Raw genomic sequence first — 14,581 nt, 5'->3', positions numbered from 1 at the left:
CGGTTTTGAGAGTGCAGTGAGAAGAAGAACAGAGAGACCTGCCCTTGCTCAGGTGGCCCAGTCAGTGGCCAGCACCAGCACAGGGGGGATGATGGCAGCTCAGTGACAGGAACGCTTTGCTCCACATTTTTGTTTGCTTTGCACAAAATTTTGCCTGTGTGCATAGCTTTCCATTATCTGTCCATTCTCCACATTATGGAGGAGAGGGGACAGGCAGCAGGGGCAGGTGTGGGAGGGAATGACCTGCCACGGAAGGGGCTGAATAATCCTGTGAGTTCCTCTTTTTCTAATGCTTCTCATGTTCAACAGCTGCTGACAGCACTTGCTGTTCTTCAGTGCTCTCATCTGCTGTGCTAGTGTGTTGAAGAAGCAAGTATCACAGCCATTTTCCCTGATGCACACAGCCTGTGGATTTGTGACGGTGTCATTTTGGAGGACTTTCACCAGAGGGTGCAGAGAGCTGATCTTTCTGCTGCTGGTTGCAGCTGCTGGCACATTACATGGCAATAGGAATCACGGCAGCGTGCTCCTCTGTAGATAGACGTCTGATTGCTTCTCTGCCAGAAAACAGCACTTGGAACACTGCTTTGTAACACAGACTCCTTCCTCCTGTGGTTGTGTCTTGGCCTTTGGAGGAGCACAGCTACTTTCATAGGAGCATGAGAGGTGCAAGAACAGACATGGACAGAATGTGCCTGTTAATAGGTCTCATCCCAGCACAATGCAGAGAAGCAGCTCCCGACGTGAACTGGTGTTTACCACCTGGGTAATGCCTTGGCAGCTTTCTGCCTGCATCTCTGAGATGCTTTGGTTTAGCAGAGGGGTGACCTGGAATCAAGAGGATGGGATTGGTTCAGACAGAGGAAGGACTTCCTTAATGTTGTCCTCAGTGAACCCATCCTCACTCCCTGTCGGTGCCCTGAACTGCGTGGGAAACAACTTCTTGCTGTGTTTTTGGGAATGCAGGAATGATTGGTTTCAGCACAGGCAAGACCTGAGCTTCTTCCACAGTTCTCTTGATTCTGCTTTCCCAGGAACTGATGGATGTTCCATCTTCAACATCTCTGTCCCAAGGAGCTGTTCATCTGTTGACACGAGTGCACACATGCCTCATCACATTTATCACACTGAGGGGTGCCAGTTGTGCCAATAAGAAATGTTGGACAAGGAGATGTGCGTGCGCAGTTAAACGCAACTCTGTCACTTTGGGAATGTCTCCAGGTGCTCTTCCAAATGCAGATCAGGGTTTTGGGAAGTCTCCTGGTGTGAAGTGCCCTGAGTGCCCTCCCCTATCCCTGGGACCAGCTGTTGCTTAAGCTGAGTAAGGAAAACCTGTGGCCGTAGCAGGGAGGGAAGAGATGAGGGCCAGATTACTGCCTGGCTCCCCAAAACATGACTTAGGGATATATTTTCACAACAAACTCTTGCCCTTTCTCCACGACATGCCACACACAAGGCTGTTACTTGCACCACCGCCCACCCATCACAGTGGGATAGGACACCCTCCTGACCCTACCACTTACCTACATGTCTTCTGTGCGCAGGCACTGACCTCCACTAACTGAGCATGTGCTTTTGAGCATTAATTGGGTGGAGGCTGATAATTGTTTTCGTGCCCGGCTCTCACTGAGAGAGTGGCTGTGCTTTCCTTCAGGCAAGACGCACAGGTAGGTATGTTGCACTCAAGTACCCCGAGAAAGGTCATCCGCAGAGATGAAACACCTGCTCCTCTCTGCAGGGGCACAGAGCAGCAGGGCGTGGCTAGCAAGGGCCTGGACAGAGAGGTAGAAGTAGTAAATTTTGCAGCAGACACAGGTCAGTAGTAAACAGCAGATCTGTGAGGCTTGAGGGGTCACCTCAAAACAACACAGCAAACTGGGAATCTCAAAACACCCTGCTCCTGAGGACGGTTCTTCAGTTTCTTTGATTTCCCATGAGCATGTGAAGTCCTCTTGCCAATATACATCAACTGTAAAATGGAACAAAGTAGCATCCACAAGCTAAAGTAAGTTATGTAATCAAAATTTTTATCTGTGGAGCAATGGAGTTTCATTCCTCAGTTGACAAGGTAGCTACAGAAGGATTTCTGAGTACTTCATTATCCCCCCATTTCCTACAAACAGGGAGTCCAGTGCCTCATGGCACCAAGTTGACTTGCTCAAGATCATCAGAAAGCCCAGATTGTTTGCATCTCACCAGTTGTGAACAGGCAGGGAACAAGAGAGAAAATGAAAAAAAATAACTTTTAAGGAAGCAGGCAGAGTAGAAGCAGGTAGTATAGGTGTGAGAAATGTTAATGTTGTCTTTAGCGACTAGGAAAGCTCAGTTTCTCCAACATAAGAATGACTTGGCAAGAACTAAGACAGACATCTGTGGCTAGAGACAAGGATGTGCTGTTGCGTAACTGCCTAGCATCTTATTATTTAAAAAAAATGAGAAAAACAATAAAAAGGGAGTGGGAGATTAAAATAGAGTGGCAGGAAATTTAAACAACGCAGGACTCCATAGTCGTATCAGATGGGCTGTAAACCTTGGAGTACATGACCAACAGGGAAACAAGGGAGGAATTTTGTGGCCGGGAATAGGGTATAAAAATTTGTGTGTCACTCTGGTGGTGTGTGCCTACTAGTTAGGACACCCGTTCTCACAAGAATATTTAATTAAAGTGCTTCACTGAAGAGGCTGGCCAGAGTCCTTTAAAGCAGCTGCTCGTTTCTCACATAGGTACTCAGCTCCAGCCCTTTTGTCCATCTGAGACCTTACTGAAGGGAAAAATTGAGCTTTCACCACAAGTTAGAAGATCGTTGCATTTTTTACAAGTAGCGGGAGCTTCCTGGGCATTAAGGCAGCTCACTGGCACCTAAATATTTTCTCCAACTGTTCTACTGTGTAGCTACAAGGTCTCCTAGGACAGCCAGGCTAGTGCCAAACACCTAGCTTATTAAACCAAGAAGAGGATGAGGAAGGAAAGATAACAGGCAATAACAGACCACCAAAGCTGCTTTAGGACCACTGCATCAGATTCTCTCCTCAAGTGGGATTAGCTGCTGCCACTGAGATGAGTCCCTGGCACTGGCACATTCTAGAAGATGAGATGAGCCAGAGCGCAGAAATCTCCATCAACGCAATCTCCCTCCTCCCTCCCTGAAATACGTAGGTTCAAGGAAGGGGATTTGTCTTTGATAATTTATTTCTGTTAAAAGATGTAGAGTTGAAGGGACCCTGAAAGCAGTTATTAAGCTATTTTGGTGAAGTGATTTAGGGATTCAAATGATGCTGAATATAATATGCAAACCAGGACACACCTGTTAAAGGAAAGAGTTCAAACAAAGCCCATGTCTTAATTCGTATTACTTATGGACATGCAAATGCATTTATGTAGGCATGAAAGGTTTTGTATTGGTTCTGACTGGGATGGAGTTAATTTTCCCCATAGCAGCCCTCAGAGTGCTGTGTTTTGTATTAGTAGCTGGAAAGGAGCTGATAACACCCCAGTGTTTTGGTTACTGGTGAGCAGTGCTAGCACAGCATCAAGGCTGGCTCTCCAACATTTCCCACCACAGTAGGCTGGGGTGGGAAAGCTCTCGGGAGGGGACATAGCCAGGACAGCTGACCCAAACTGACCAAAGGGATATTCCAGACCATATGACGTCTGCTCAGAAATAAAAGCAAGGGGAACAGAGGGGGAAGGGGGGGCATTAGTTATTTACATTGGTCCTCAGGGAAACCGCAACGCGTATGAGGTCCTGCTTCCCGGGAAGTGGCCAAACATCGCCTGCTGATGGGAAGTAGAGAATAAATATTTTGTTCTTTTGCTTCTGCGTGCACAGCTCTGCTTTGCTTTGCTTTTATTAAATGGCCTTTTGTCTCAACCCACGAGCTTGGGCTTTATTTTGTGCCATCTTATTTTCTCCCCTCCCCATCCTGCTGAGGAGGGGGGTGATAGAGTGGCTTGGTGGGCACCTGGCATTCAGGCAAGGTCAACCCACCACAGGTTTGCAATAAACATGTGCTCAAAAGGCACTCACAGAGGACTGTTTTCTATGTCATCCTGTTCTTCCTTCCCCTACAACCCCAACAGAGATTCAACCTAAATGGGTCATGAATTGATTAACTTTTATGTGAATGGTACACACGTCATCTCCTACTCTACAAAGTCTGTTGGTTAATATTTATAGGGATTGAGGAATATTATTTTATTTGAGAAGCAGCACATATATTCCCACAAATACAAGGGAGGAATGGAGGGGAAGAGGTCAAAGTTTATGAAGACATCAGATCAAGGGGCTTGTGAAGACATTAGATGGTGAAGGAGCTAGTTATTTACAAAAGGAACTCAGTAATTTTAATGAACACATCTAGTTAAAGTTTAATATTGTCTTATGTTGCGCATCCTAAATCTCAGGCTCTCAAAACAAGGTGATTACATATGAATCTCCACTTTCCTGGTTCATCCAACATTGTTTTTAAAAGCATTAACCCTAAGAACACAAATGGAAAGTAGAGAGCTTTCAGATGTATAGCTTCAAAACTTTTAATTTATGCAAGTTTCCTGGCTTCAGAAAGTTCTGCTTCATCTTGGAAAGTGCTGGCTTGTGAGGGATTGCACTATGAACTTGTCCCTGAGATTGCTTAGGGTTGTCCCTAACATTGCAAGGACAGTCACAAGGTCACAGGGTCCTGGAAACCCCTGGAAACCCCGACTTGTGAAAACGTTCTGCCCAGAGATGCCCCTGCCCCAAGCATGCAGCAGTTGCTGGGGGCACAGAGATGTGCCATTGCCATGGGAACCACAGCCCTCAAAGGGGTATTTAAGAAGGACCTGCTTGGGCAATTTTGGGGGATGATGGCCACCTGACTGCACCACACTACCACTGGAGCAAGCCACATGCTTTTGTCTCAACCATTCTGTTGTAAAAGGACTTAGCTCCATGGACTAGCAGCCTTGCTGATCAAAGGATGAGTAGCCTTGCTGGTAAAAGCGATGAGCTCACATCTTCCATGTGTCCGATAACAGAAGCTGTGCAATGTCTCCAAGGACTCATAGCCCTACTCCCTACTCTACTCCTTGCTCATAAGGAAGTCCAAGGGGCCCACAAATTAACCAAATGACTGAGTGCTGCATATCCAAAAAGATGCCTTCTCAACCATAGCTCACTCCACAGGAGTTGTCACATCTTTGTTTTTCAAAACTCACTCCCCAAAGAGCCTCCTAACAACTCAGCCTTGTCTCTGGAGGGTTCCCAGGAGGACTGGATGATCTTCTCCCTATTGTTTAGTTGTTCACTCTGGCTGGAAGAAAAGCAATTATCCTTGACAGGGCCAAACCTAGTGGTTCTTCCTGGGCCAGTTGTTTTTTGAGGGATCTTGTCTGCAAACACCACACGGCTTCTCAGCTTTCTGAGCTCAGAAAGCAGAATGGCATGTACTTCGAAGAACAGACAAGAAGCTAAAACATACAGTCCCCAAGTAGTCATGGAAAAACTAGAAAGAATCATAAAAACATCTGATCTGTAAGGATGTCTTCTGAAAAGCAGACAAGAAATGCAGATGTTATTTTCATGTAATATTTGTTGTTTCCCAGCTACAGGTAGAAAATCCTTTGTCTCAGATTTTCCATACATATGATCACCCTTACAGCAGAATAACCTTTCTGCTCTTTATTGGACAAGCAGCTGTCTCATAAATATATTTAGAAAGTACTTTTACATGCAAATATTTATTTCTGCAGACAAATAAGAAGAAAATGCCACAGTACTTTAGCAGCTGTAGAACAGATAAGAAGGGTGGTCTCCAGGACAGAGGATGCCAAGACTAAGAGCAAGGCAAAAGAGCTTTCTTCCAGAGCTTTTTATCTTCCTCTGATATGTCCCATTGTAAGAGGAAATGAAAGCTAACTCTATGAGCAGCAAGGATCTTAGATTCACAATAGCACTAAGGATACCATTGAGCCAAGATGGATCTATAAGTGCATTGTCAACCCAGCATAAGTATTTTTCGTACTGTTTATAGCAACATAGAAGCTAACCAGTGCTTGCTTCCTTGCTGTGTGAAAGTAACTAGTAAATTACTAAGCTGTAGGACCAGTGATATATTCCATTGTGGTTTTGACAGCTGCAGAAGGAGAGCGAGGTGATCAGTTGTTTCTATGTCAGAGCTGGGATTATGTTGTTGTAGGGATGCAATTGCAACCATATACTGACAAAGTTAAACAAATAAATGGCTGACATAATTGCCTCTGCTATTGCTATGCTTGAGCTGACCTACTCACAGGTTGCACTCTGTATAAGCTGTTAAAGAACACTACATACACACTTCATACAATCACAGATTTATTCCTGACTGGATAACTCCCTCCCTTTAACACAGACTTTGTGTCCTGGTTTCACTAGATAAAGCTAATTTTCTTCTTAGTAGCTAGAATAGTGCTGTGTTTTGGTTTCATTATGGGATTTGTTATGAGAAAAACGTTGATAACATACTAATGTTTTCAGTTGTTACTGGAAGTTGAAGGACTTTTCCAGCTTCCCTGTGTTTTGCTAGTCTGCAGGTGCAAAGGACTTGGGGGCAGCACAGTAATTAGCAAACCCAAACTGCTGTTTCAGTTTTGGGATTGTCTGTGTTCCAGGATTGCTAGCCAGGGACAGGCTGGGCATTCATTGACAGGTAATGACCAATTGCACTGTGCATCATTTATGTTTATATTCCATAATTCTGATACCAAGAAGGCCGGTCAGAGAAACTCTCTAAGACTTGTTTTGGAGTTTTAGAAAGCAGGTATTCCTTATTGCAGCGCTGGATGCACACAGAGATCGCTCCTCCAAGGTGTGTGTGTGTGTTCCTTTGTTTCAGCACACCTTATATTGATTTAACACATGTATATTCATTGAACTTCAGAGAAATTATCTACATAGTCCAAACATTTCCCATAACTATTTAGCATATGTAAATATCCTTCATGCTTGTGCAGTAAAATGAGTTGGTGGTCTTTGATAGTCTTCATATCCGCTGATTGAACTCCTCGTTGATTCTGCGCAGTGGTGTCTCTTTTACACGCTTGGGACAGTATTCCTTGAAGAATGTTTGGTCATTAGTCTTTATCTATATGTCCTTCCTCAGGCTTAAGCACTTACCCTCTATCTGAAGATATTAATCTTCAGGCACTCCAAACCTTGGGATGATCATGTTCAGCAGTATTTTTATGACCTCCTGTGCCTTGTTGGTTCTGCAAGGAAATGCTTGTGGCCATCCAGAAAAGGTATCAGCTAAGATATCCACAAGTACGTATACTCTCAGTGAGTGAGTGTGTACGTACTTGTGGTGAATGTTAAACACACACTTTCCTACACTTGCTTCCAGAAAACATAAATTCAGCAAGCTACAGCATAAGCATTCTTCTGACTTCTGTTAATTGATTTAATGGATACTTAGAGCTGGAGAAGCAACGTAGCCTGTGCAATCTATTGTTATAGCTAATTACAGAGACCGTACACATGCAGCATGTTACAAAGAAAGAAACATCAACAAGTGCAGGTATGTACAAAGCATCCCTAAATCCTCCTTCTAGTGAAAGCTCAAAATGAAATTTCCTTATGTACTTCTAATCAAAGTCTTTTAAAAAGCAGTTCAACCTTAACATAGTCAGTGTCCTCTAAAAGTAACCTTTTATGGCCAACTTAAAAGTATTTGGCTAGACGTCAGCACTTATTTTTAAATACTCTCAACATTTTGAGCCACAAATTCTAAAATCATTTAAACAAGGTGGAAACATAATATTCTAACTGCTCACTGTAGCAAAGAGAGGAGCTTCACCAACAGCTTGGTACAAAAGAATCAGCATTAGTTATGTCAACCAGAAATTATTTGTCTCTCTTGCTCCTCGCTCATGCTCAGGATCTAATTCGTAAGGTTACCAAGCTGACCTTCTTCTACTGAAAATTATGAAACCTAAGTGATCAGCAAATATCCATTTCAGCTTGCTGCATTTTTTTACTGCCTCCTGATATTCTTTAATGAGCTTTTAAATTAAACAATTGTTTCCCCCATATCAACGGTTCTACAACATGTAGAATTAGTAAAATTAATTAGTCAAATTAGCAACAGGCAAAATCATTGTGCTAAGATGTAGAAGCCATTTATTGGCCAGATCCAAAGCTCAAATTAATTACTGCCTTAGCATTTACTTCAGCATGCCTCAGTCTATCCCCTTGTTTGGTTTAGGACCAGTTTCCCCTCTGGTCTTTGGCACTGCCTTGCTGGCTTGACTGCTGCAAAAAATGGAGGGTCGCAGCCTCAGGGGGATGTATGCTGAGCCTTTCCAAAGGACCTGCAGAAGGTATTCCTCCATGCCTGCAGGTGAACCAGTAGGTGAAGATGAGGTGGCCAAGGGTGGCTTCCCTGCCAAATTCTGCTCGTCAAATTGGGGTGAGCAGACCTGGGCAGCCCATTCTGCTGTGCAAGAGGTCCCTGTGATGCAGGCACTGCTTGCCAGGGCAGGGTTGTGTCTGAAACCCCTCAGAACACTGCCCAGATTCACCCTGCTTCTCTAAGGCACCCTGCCCACTTCCAACAGCCCTTGGTGTCGATCAGCAGTAAATGGATTGCTGTTTGAGAAACAATGCATTTACATGACTGTTGTTGGATCTCCCCAAAATGCAGTTCAGTCTCTTTGAACTTCAGAGGGACTTGAGTTTTCAAGGGTTCTACCAAAGTGGCTCACTAACCTCCTGGGGCAAACAAGGACATACACTCCTATTTTCAATTTAACAGTCTCAATACAGCTAAAACCAACTAGTAATGCATTGCAGTATCTGGATCTCCATCTGAATTTATTGCTGGCTGGCTGCAGAGTTGGAAAGGCAGCTTGGTTGTGCCTTTGTTGTGCTACAAGTAAACCAAAGTGCTATTGTTGGCATGCTCCAAGGACTGCATTGTAAGGGTAACAAATGGGAAAGGAAGTTGCCAGTCAGGGGGCGCAGGATTACAAAAATAAGCAGGAAAATTTAGCAACAGCTTGGGATAAAAGGATGAGAGCAATAAGGTTCATCTAAACTAGAGAATTTCATCCACCATTCACTTTCTCCCCACTTCCAAAATATTAATCTCTGTTCCCTTTTTTAGTTCTTTTCTCACTTTCCTTCCACCTGCCTTCCTAGATCAAGTCAGTTTATTATGGGGAAAATTGCTATTGTCAGTAAAGCAGCACTTCATCATACACTAACCTCTCCAAAACACTGAAGCAGAAGGCAATTAAGGAATGGGCTAAGGTGTTCAGGACAGCACAGTGCAGACAGGGACTAACACTGTGTGAGACCAGTTCCTGAAGGCAATGCCTTGGAAAGCACAAATCTCCTGTCCACATAGTCCATCGGCAGCCTAAAGTCCACAAAGCCCACTTTGAGAAGTTCCATCTGTTTCAGCTGCTGTGGCTGCAAAAAGTCCTGTCGCCCTTCGCATGTGTCTCCTCCTTCACGGGAATGAGGGAACTTCTTTCGGCAAAGAAAACAGATGCTATCTATTCTCTTCAAAGCTGGGGTCAGATGTGTTTTCAGACATGCAGGTTGTATTGTCAAATGGATCTTGGCTTCCACAAATGCAAAGAAATGCTTAATACAATTTCAGAAGCAATATCACCCATCAATAGGTAAGTCAATACTTTTGAAAATCAAGTGCCTATTTTCTGATGGAGTCAAGTGAATTCAGATATGAATTGCTCAACATTTGTATTGCTCAGACAAGACTGGCTTATGCTGTACCAGGCGGTGTGTGTGAATCACATGAAAAAATTCAACCCCTGCCAGAAATTCCTTACAACATCAAAGATCAGTCTTAGCAGAATAACGACGAGACTGAAGATGATGCGGGATTGCGGTTTCAGTTCAGGATTGTCACTCCTCTGGGATCGTTATCTGGGAATGGGCCAGGCTTGGTTGGTGGGTGATGAACAGTTGCACTGTGTATCACTCATTTTTATATTTTGTTACTGTTATCATTATCACTACAATTTTTAATATTAGTATTATTTTAAGTTTTATTTTATTTCTATTATTAAACTGTTCTTATCTCAACCTAAAAGCCCCCTTATCCTTGCCCCCGAATTCTCCCCCCTATCCCCTGGGGGAGGGGGGGAAGTGGGTGAATGGCTGTGTTGGCTGCTGGCCAAGGGCTAGCCCAGTGAAACTACCACAGAGGGAAAACTTCCTGAGATCTTTATCACTATCCTAGAGTAGTGCTGCATTACTACATGCATGAATGAGCACTGTGCTAGAGTAAGATGGGATTAAAGTTGTCCACTAGTTTTAGAGGGAAAAAGAAGACTTGATGTGTACAAAAAATCTGTAGACAGATGGTTTCTCTAGAAAAAAATATTAAAAGAACAGTTTATATTTAAAATAGAAATAACTAGATTTTGCACTGCTCTGCAATAACCTGTGCACTGCTTCTTGAAGTAGTTACCAGCTTCACTGGTTCCCATTTTCAGGTGAATGACATTGGATAGTGCATGCTGGAATCACGCAGAGAGGGCATCAACAGGATTTTCAATTAAAAAGTTATTTACGCTCGAGTTTTTCCATCTTTTTAAAGAGCTAGTGAATTTCAAAAAGATAATTCCAGTGGGCAGTGATATTTTTTTCATTTCTGAATGGAGTTCTGTGAGTTCCTAGGAAGATTTTTTAAAAGAAAAGATAAAACTTTTTTTTAATTACCTTTTGAAGAACTTTTGAGAGATAAGATTAAACATGTCCTCTTTAGGTTCAGTGTACCAATTTGAGATAATCTTTCGAGGTCCCTTCCAATCCCTAACTTTCTGTGATTCTGTGATTTGTATTAGCTCTGTGCACAGAAATCTTCTCAGAGAGCTGTGTCTGAGTAAGTGTCTGGTGAGCTTCAAATGATAAATATTTTGTGCATAAAAGACAACTTTTTCCAAGTGACATCCTTCCAACTCTGTTTCAAGTTAAGGCCTCCAAACCAGTTGTGGGCTGCAGTATTCAGCTGTGTTACCCATGGGGAAAGAAGCACAGTTATTCAGTAGAGTGGCTATTAAACCATCTAGACTGTAAGATTATTATATATTCACAAAGTTTAAATATAACTGAGTGCCTTCACATTCACATACATGGCTCCTAACTGAATTTTGTCACTAAAAATTACAAATACAAACTCAAGAGCCATTTGACTTTCATTTATCCCAAAGTGGTCCTCTGCAACAACAGCATTTTGAGAAAATGGGATTTTCTTTCAAACAGAAAGTTAAACAGTATTCCAGAAAGAGATCTGTAAGTGGTAAAGAGCTACTTGCAACTTTCTTGTGCTGGAAACTCCCTGTGGTCAGCTGCCTGCATTTAACCCATGTATATTGCCCAGAGCTTTCCAAAGTTCCTCCTGAAAAAGCATTCAGAGTTTTTTTCCAGAGCACAGTCCAGTATAACACTGAGGAGCATTTTTTTAAAAGATGAGAGGACAACATGTGCATCTTTGGTGTTCACAATACTAGATATTGCAGGCTGAACATGACAGGAGCATTTCAGAATTACCAGATGGGTTGAAAAACGGGACACAGCGTAGCTCTGTGCCTGGCTTGGTCTACCATTAAAAGTGGCACCAGGCCTCTGTGGTTATGGTGCTGTTGGGTGCTGGTGTCACCAATACTTCTAGGAGTCAATGAGGAATGGCTTTTTTCATCCTGCAATAAAAGGCTTCAGGGATTCTTAAATTGAAATCAATACATTACCCCCCTGTGGTTGGTTTACCTTGGCTGGCTGCTAGATGTTTACCAAGTTGCTTTATCACTTCCCTCTTGAGTAGGGCTGGGGGGGGAAAATAAGATGGAAAAGAGCAAATGGGTCAAGATAAAAGCAGTTTAATAAAGCAAAAGCAAAGGCTGTGCATAGAAGCAAAGAAGGCAAAGGCCATGGGTGGAAGCAAAGAAAGAACAAAATATTTATTCTCTACTTCCCATCAGCCGGCGATGTCCAGCCACTTCCTGGGAAGCAGGGCTTCAGCACATGTAGCAGTTGCTTCAGAAGACAAATGTCATAATAAGGAATATGCCCTACCCCCTGCCCTTCTCCTTTCTATTGGCTTTTATTTCTGAGCAGACGTCATATGGTATGGAATATCCCTTTGGTCAGTTTGGGTCAGCTGTCCTGGCTGTGTCCCCTCCCGATTTCTTGCCCACCCCAAGCCTATTGGCCTTTGGGGGTGTGAGGGGAATGTTGGAGAGATAGTCTTGATGCTGTATGAGCACTGCTTAGCAGCAGCCAAAACACTGCTGTGTTATCAAAATCTTTCTAGCTAGTAATACAAACCAAAGCACTCTGAGGGCTGCTATGGGGAAAATTAACTGCATCCCAGTCAGACCCAATAAAACCCCCAACAAACTCAGCTGTTGTTAAAATAGAGAGCTAGTTCAGTCTCCTTTTGTCAGAGTAGAAATGCAGGTCAAAAATCTGTATATGGCTCTCACCCTTTCAAATTTTGGTCTCTGGACTGAAATTTTTGGATTTCCCAGGGATTTCTGCTTTACATATGACATATTTCTCATTAAAAGGGTTATCTCCCACAGCTCTAGTTTCTTTTCCTGACAGATTCTAATGAAAGGCATCTTGCTGAATTTCCCAAATAAACTAACTTTTAGACTTCTTAAAGTATACCAGTAATGTATTCTCCTACGTTTTGTACAGTGGTGGATAGCACTTAAAAAAATCCCTTCAAAATATATAAATCTTGCTTTGAAGGAGCTCTGTAGGTAGACTACTCTGTAGCAGTTTAGGCCCTGCAGTACAGTTTAAGGTCTCTATCTGTGCTATTGCTGTCTTTGAAGTTAGCTGGTAAAATAGTGTTTACGTATGCTTCTGCCACTACAGTCACCTGTTTTAAATTTGTCACCAATCTAAAACACTTACCAAATAATCTGTTTCAAAGCTTATAAAATATTCTCCTACCCTGTTATCTCAGCTAATAGGGCAATTCTCTGACTCTGTTTCCTCCATCCTGTGGTCAGCATTATTTTTTTGCTTTAATAACGTAAGGTGTCATGAAATTATTTGGTATTGTCGGATTCTGTTGTACAGATAGAGTTTTTTAAAAATGTGAATAGATCCTATTTAAATCCTATCAAACTTAAGGAATCATATGTGATGTTGCTTTTATTCAGCAATGAAGGAAGAAAATTTTGAATGGATTTGCAAAGAGACATTGATATCCCTTCACAACAATTTAAAATCACTTCTATCCATGACAGTGACTTCTTATTTCAGGAAGAAGATAATAGCAGAATGCAAAACTTCTTCAGTTTTAGTTATTATCCTGAATGTCTCATTCTGTGCTGAAAGTGGACTTTTGGATGCTGTTTGGAAATCAAATGGCTGCTTTGCTGTTTCTCCGATAATGTATCTGCTTTTGGAAAGTTCATGAAAGTTGATGAGTATTGATTTTCGTTGAAATTCCTATGACTTTTCACATGAGCTGATCCTTCTTTCTTTCATTTTTCACCTACCTGTCCCATTTCCTGCATGCCCTTCAGCACTTTAGTGAATTTCTGACCTGCATCATACTATCTCAGGTGTTGTCTCTTGCCTCTCAGCTTGCAGATTCAACCAGCTGAAGCACAACAGCACTAGATGATTATTGCTAAGTGGACTTGAGGCATGCCTATGGCTTTCTGCAGAAAACACAGAGCAAAACAAAACTGCATTAAATGCAAATAATTTCTAGCATTACCTTGCAATGCCATCTCATTGCTTATTCTTAAAAGATTCTTGGGTAACTAACTCCAATTGAAGTCAGTGAGCACTGGGTTCCTAATTATCTTGAGAGGACGTAGGCCCTAGTTAGCAATTAATTCCCTCAAAACATTTAATTCTGAGAGGCAAAACCATGGAATAACTCTGTACTTAGGTGCAAATGCATTTTCCCAGGCCTTTTGTTTTAGTACATGCTTGCAAGTCTTGAAGCTGCGTATGTGCTGTAGCAGCAAAATAAGAATTTTTCAAGACATAATGGGATTGTCTAGCCTGGCACCTAGGAAGATAAACCATGTCCAAATTTTTCTTTTCAAAAGCATTCACGTTTAACAATGAATTAAAAATGGATACCCAGAACAGGATTTTCATTACCACTAGAATGACACATGTCACTTCTTCATGCATCCAGCTCAAAAGCATTGTTAAAATTTAGAAGCTATAATGAAGAGTACATGAACTAGATGGACAGCTGCACTGGAAATGAAATCACAGGAGAGGAACAGAACATTTGATGAAATGAAGATATTGCTTGAGGCTTAAAAATATCTTGCAAAAAAAATGGGCCACGTTATCTCTATACGCCTTTATTTCTGCAGTTGTCTGTCTTTAGGGACGATAGTTATTCAATAATTGGGAAGATTTTTTTGAAATCTCAAAATCTCCCCAGGTCCCTATTTGCAGCATGGATTTTTAATGCTTTAGAAAAAAGAGTAGGCAAGACTTAAGGCATCTTCACTAGGTATGTTCATTACGGTTTACTGTCATGTAGTATGTGCTGGTATGCATAAATTCAGCCAGAAGCCCTGTTTCTCATATTCCTTGCGCCATATTCT

This window comes from Antrostomus carolinensis, unplaced genomic scaffold (assembly GCF_000700745.2).
Source record: "Antrostomus carolinensis isolate BGI_N321 unplaced genomic scaffold, ASM70074v2 scaffold10983, whole genome shotgun sequence".
NCBI classification, from domain to species: Eukaryota; Metazoa; Chordata; class Aves; order Caprimulgiformes; family Caprimulgidae; genus Antrostomus; species Antrostomus carolinensis.
The sequence above is the reverse complement of the archived record's forward strand: the minus strand, read 5'-3'. Positions refer to the sequence as shown.